General features: G+C 50.1%; 1 protein-coding gene across 1 annotated transcript in view; it reads right to left on the bottom strand.

Moving 5' to 3' along the window:
* Positions 1-6,000, bottom strand: part of PI4KA (phosphatidylinositol 4-kinase alpha) — a gene marked incomplete at its 5' end in the record, with an annotated part of 2,160,482 nt that overhangs the window by 1,678,056 nt on the left and 476,426 nt on the right.

The following is a 6,000-nucleotide window of genomic DNA, read 5'->3' as shown; positions in this document are numbered from 1 at the left end:
CTGCTCCATTAGAAAAATTTGGAAAGAAAACTGGGAGCTCCAATGATTGCTGAATACATAAAGGGGATGCTACCTTAGGCAAAAAGGAAGGATTCAATCTAAGGGAAACTCTGTCTTTGTGAAAGATCAAATAAGGAGGGAAAGAACAGAGAGCCTGAAGCTCTGAAACACGCTTAGCAGAAGTTATTGCCACTAGAAAAGCAGTTTTCCACGACAGGAATTTAACATCACAAGTGGCTGCCGGCTCAAAGGGACGGGCAGTTAAGGAGGCCAGAACCAAATTTAAGTCCCAAGGGGGCACGGGATGAGCCATAGAAGGTCTGAGAAGCCAGGCTCCCTTAAGAAAGGACTTGCAAAGTCTGTTAGCCATTAAAGGCGGCTCTATAGCAACATGAAAATTAGATATAGCCACCAGTCGAACTTAGCCAGAATGAAACAATGAAGCTAGAAATTCCAAGACCTGCGGAACTGGGGCCATAAGAGGATCAATGCCTCGCTGCTGGGCCCAACAAACAAACCTTTTCCACTTGCTGGAATACAGCTTAACGGTAGACGGCTTGTGGGAAGAAGACAAGATGTGCATCACTTCCGAAGAAAGAGAAAGATCTCTAACTAAGGATGGAAGTGGAGTAACCAAGCAGCCAGTCGCAGCGACCGGAGGGACGGATGAGAGAGTCCCGACGGATTGGATAACAGATCTGGCACTGGGTCCAGAATCCAGGGGCCCTGTACCGTATACTTCTGGAGAAATGGGAACCAAACCTGACGGGGCCAATGTGGGGTGACCAAAATCATGTGACACCCGACATGAAGAGCCTTCTGAATCACCCTCGGGAGAAGGGGAATCGGGGGGAAGGCATAAAGCAGACCCGGGGGCCAAGTGTGGGCTAGAGCGTCCCTGGGAGACTGTCCCTGAGAGGGTGTCAGAGTGAAGAACTCTCTGCACTTCACATTGTTGGGGTTGGCGAACAAGTCGCAACAAGGGAGGCCCCATTTGGCGAAGATCTGCGCAGCCAGTCTTTTGTTGAGGGACCACTCGTGGGGCAACAGGAGAGTCCTGCTGAGCCTGTCTGCAATCACAATGGCTTTTCCCGGAATGTGCGTGGCTACTAAGAAACGTCGAGAGGCTATGGCCCAGCGCCATACTCTCATGGCCTCCTGCAAAGGGGGTAGGACCTGGTTCCGCCCTGCTTGTTTATGCGAGTAAACTACCAACATGTTGTCGGATAGAATCGCAATAGTACCTTGGGGGAGAGCATGATGAAGTGCTTGTAAAACCAGAAGCACCGCTCTCATTTCCAGGATATTGATGTGAAGGTGCGCTTCGCAATCCTGCCAAGTGCCTTGGACAGACCTGTCCAGATAATGACCCCCCCCCCTATCTGGGAGGCATCCGTGGTCACTGTGGCAACAGGGGGCTGAAGGGCGAAGGGACACCCCCGGTCCAGGTTGGACCGACATAGCCACCAACGGCGGTCCCGACGACAGCTGTCCGTAACCAGAACTAAGTGGTTCAGGGGAAGTTCTTGGTATGACCATTGAACCGATAATAGCCATTGCAGCACCCGCATGTGCAGCCTGGCTAATGGTACTAGGAGGATAGTTGCAGCCATCGAACCCAATAACTGAAGAATCTGTCTGGCAGGAACTCGAGATTTGGGTAACAAATTTAGAACCTGTGATTGTAGAACCTGAATTCTCTCTGATGGCAAAAATGCCCGCATCCTTTTTGTGTCTAACTCTGCGCCTATAAAGGTGATACGCTGAAATGGCCGCAGCACAGATTTTTCCTAATTGAAAGTGATTCCTAGCGAGAGACCCAAGGTTACTGTGGCCATCAGCGCTTGAATCAGTAGATGCTTGGAGGTGGCAGTGAGGAGCCAGTCGTCGAGATAGGGAAACACTTGGAATCCGAGACTTCTCAAGTGAGCTGTCACCACTGCCAGACACTTGGTAAACACCCTGGGGGCTGTGGTGAGACCAAAGGGCAGTGCACGAAACTGGAAATGACTGGTTCCTAGGCGGAAGCATAAATGACTCCTGACGTATCAATATGTGATAGTAAGCATCCTTGAGGTCTATGGAGCACATCCAGACATCCTTCTCCAATAACTGGAGAATGGACTGAAGGGTGACCATCCGGAATTTGGACTTCTTTACAAAACGATTCAAAAGGCTGAGGTCCAAAATGGGCCTTACGTCCCCTGTCTTTTTTGGCACCAAAAATAATCTCAAGTAAGTTCCTGATCCGATCTGGTCGGCGGGGATGGGCTGGATGACTCCTTTGCTTAGCAGCTTTGAAACTTCTACGGCTGCCAGATCCCGTTGACTGGGTGGCACGTCCGGGATTCTCCTTGTAGGAGGAGGGGGCTTGAAAAAGGGGATGAGGTAACCTCCGGTTACAATGCGAAGCACCCACTGATCCTTGGTTATCGATTCCCAAGCCTGTGGGTGTTTTGCAAAACGGCTCCGGAGAAGCACAGTCGGGCCACATCCTAGGGACGTTGAGGGTAGGAGGAACCATGAAAGGAGTCGTGGTCTCCAGAGTTACGGGGGCCTCTGCCACCTCTAGGGCGGCGTCTTCCTGAATCCCCCCCCCCCTATGCCTCTGGAGGGAGGATCACTCGGTGGAGAAGAGAAGAACTTTTGGGATTTCCTGAACCACATTTTCCCTCCTCTCTGGGCCTTGGGGTAAGGTCTAGAGGGAGCGGAAAAACGGGCCCCAACGGCAGTCAAGGTCTTGCCCTCCCGCTCGCACTGAGTAAGTGTGTCCTTCACCTTGGGTCCAAACAAAGAAGACCCAAAGGGGGCGTCGGCGAAGGAAGACTTAAAGGCCTCCGCGAGTGGACACAAGCGTAACCAGGCTTGTCTCCTAAGAGCCACTCCTGTACCCGCTGCTCTACTCGCCCCTTCGGCTGCATAGGAAATGAGCCTCATGGACGAGTTGACAATAGAAGTTAGGGTAGTCATCTGGGCGCTTACAGTCTGTGCTAACGCCTCAGGAAGCTTACCCGCAAGGGACTCTCCTAACTCCTTGAGGAGGTCCCTTTGGAGCCTTGTAAAATGACAAAGATAGTTCAGCGACCGCATGGTAAAGGTCGCTGAAGAAAGGGTACGCTTCCCGTACCTATCCATGCTCCTAGAATCCTTATTAGGAGGATGAATAGACGTTGAAGCCTCTGCCACGTCCTGTTGAGTGGCAGATGCCACCACCATAGCATCAACCTCAACACCCTTCGCGAGGAATTCCTTCTGGGGAGGGGCTGAAAGAAACTTATTGGGCCTGGCAGGCACCAGTTCCGCCGTATCAGGATGTTCCCACACCCTCCGAGAGATTAGGTCCAATAACTCGTCGAAGGGTGGAGACACCCAGGAGGAGGAGGGCTGGGCCCCGAAGGCCTTGAGGAAAACTGACTCCTCAGCGGTAGGGGCTTTGGATTGCCAATCGCCTTTCTGTCTCAAGACCTCAAGGATATCTGAGAAAGAGATGTCATCCGAGGACGATTTAGGGGACCCCTCCGCATCATCGAGGTCAGTATCTGAAGTGACGGAGTCATCTTGGGAATCAACGTGCTTCCTCTTACACAGTTTCTTCCTTGGGGGTTCATCTGCAGCAGATTCAGAAGGACCCTCCGGAAGAAGGGAACCCCCCATGGGGGTATCCTCAGGCCCTGGGGCCCCACTGTCGTGGGAAAGAAGGTCTCCAGAGGCACCAGTACCCAAAACTTGGGACGGTGAGGTAGAAACCTGCTGAATCGGCAAGGTCATGGCCAGTGCACTCCTCATGGCCTCAAAAGCAGGACCTCCAGACTCTGCAGAGGGCACTTGCTGAGAGACCACGGCGGTACCAGGAATACCTGCGGCCGATGCTCCGAGGGGAAGACTGGGCATCGAAGAGGCGAGTTCCACAGTGTTGCCCTCAGCCCCCGCCGAGGAAGACCCGGTACCAAACCCCGACACCGAGGACAGGGTAGGAATGAAAGTCGGAGCAGCGAAACTCCGAGGGGGTCCCTGCTCCGACTGGACGATTCCGCTCCGTTCTACCTGCACCCACTCCAACGGCTCCAAGGGGGTCGGAGGAGGAATCAAATGCATGGGATGTGGAGTCGTCTCCGAAGCCACGTGGGCTGGAGCAGAGATCATTTTAGTAAAAGCTGGGGACTGGAACAGCCTATCCAAATCCGAATCCGGTAACCTAGAGGATTTGGAGGAAACAGACTGGGGCCAAGAAGACTTCTGTCTCGGCTCCGACAAAGCAGGGGATCAGCTCCGAAAGTGTTCCAGCACTATCGGAGCCGAGACCGGGACCGTTTGCAACAGTGTCGACGCCGAAGGAGGCTCCGGAGCCGAGGGGGAAGAGTCTGAACTGCACACCTCCAACGGCTCCGAGACCAAGGGAGCCGAGGTAGGTGATTGGCCTCTCGATGCACTAACCTGCGGCTCCGACACCAATGGAACCGAGGAAAGAAGCACCGAGGCAGACCTTTCAGCCATCGGCTCCGAAGCCATTGGAGCCGAGGAAGAAGAAGTCGACCCTTGTTTCTTAGCTGTCGGGTCCAACGGACTGGTCAGAGCCGACGATCTATGCTTCTTGGGTGTCGGGCCCGACGGACTGGTCGGAGCCGACGATCTCTTCTTTTTTGAAGCTGGAGATGAAGCCAAAGCTTCTTCAAATGAAGGCTTAATCAAACCCCTAAGTATCAATTTATTTTTTCTCTCCTGGAGAACCCTGGAGGAAAAAGCGTGACACACACTGCAAGTATCCTGTAAATGTTTAGGCCCTAAACAGTACACGCAGACAGCATGGCTGTCTGTAATAGACATTTTATAATTACATTTTGCACACTTTTTGAACCCTGACTTTTGCTCTTTAGACATTTTCAGAGGAAAAAACAGGTAAATGACCACAAGGAAAAAAAAGTATGGGCTAAAGCCCTCTAACTTAAACGGGCTTAGCCCGACACAACAGATCAAACACACAGAGAAGGAACTACGTGGGCTAAAGCCCTCTAACTTAAACGGGCTTAGCCCGAAAACTATTTCAGTCACACTAAAAGAAACTTGATAAATACACAATAAGGGCAAAGGCCCTCTAACTTAAAACGGGCCTTGCCCAGTCCACTAGTAGCACGGAAATGAATAAAATTAAATTTCACACCAAACTGACCACAAACGCTCACAAAGCTGTTAAAACAGCTGTTTGTTTAAATTCCGACAGAAACCCTAGTCAAAAAAGACCAAAAGATCAAGAAAAAACACTTCGCTCCAGCCAAGTCGAGACCACGTCTGGCTTGAAAAGCGGCAAACGAGATCTGGGGAAGCAGGTGTGGTGCATTATGGGATAAGGGGTAGCCCAACCAATGAGAGACTTCGTTCTAGTATATAGTGGCCGAGTTGGAGCCGACGGATCGGCTCCGAACCCATCAGTTATGAATGTAGGCGAGATAGGATCCCATTACATACTGCATTTTATGTTTACTTGGCTTATCTTTGTCTAACATTTAAATCTGTTTGATGATCTGAAACATTTAAGTGTGACAAACATGCAAAAAAATAAGAAATCAGGAAGGGGGCAAATACTTTTTCATTGCACTGTGTGTGTGTGTGTGTGTGTGTGTGTGTGTGTGTGTGTGTGTGTGTGTGTGTGTGTGTGTGTATATATATATAAAAAAAAAAAAATATATATATATATATATATATATATATATATATATATATAGATAGATAGATAGATATAGATATATATATATATATATATATATATATATATATATATGGTTCCACTTGAAAACATCGAAATTCATATGGTCGAGATCATATCATAGAGTGTTTACATCAATGTTGACAAGGGGAAGAAAAAGGTAAGTAAACAAGGGAAAAAGCTAGTGTTTCTGCAGGGCAGCAAGGTGCTCTGCACACTGTGTCTGTGAATGTGCCTTCTCTGTGATGGCACTGCAGACAGGGTATGGGAAATCTCCCCTTTTAGCACTTCTGCATATA

This window comes from Protopterus annectens, chromosome 4.part0 (genome assembly GCF_019279795.1).
Source record: "Protopterus annectens isolate FY-2018-M chromosome 4.part0, PAN1.0, whole genome shotgun sequence".
Lineage (NCBI taxonomy): Eukaryota > Metazoa > Chordata > Ceratodontiformes > Protopteridae > Protopterus > Protopterus annectens.
Note: the sequence above shows the minus strand (reverse complement) of the source record. Positions and strands in the feature narration are given on the sequence as shown.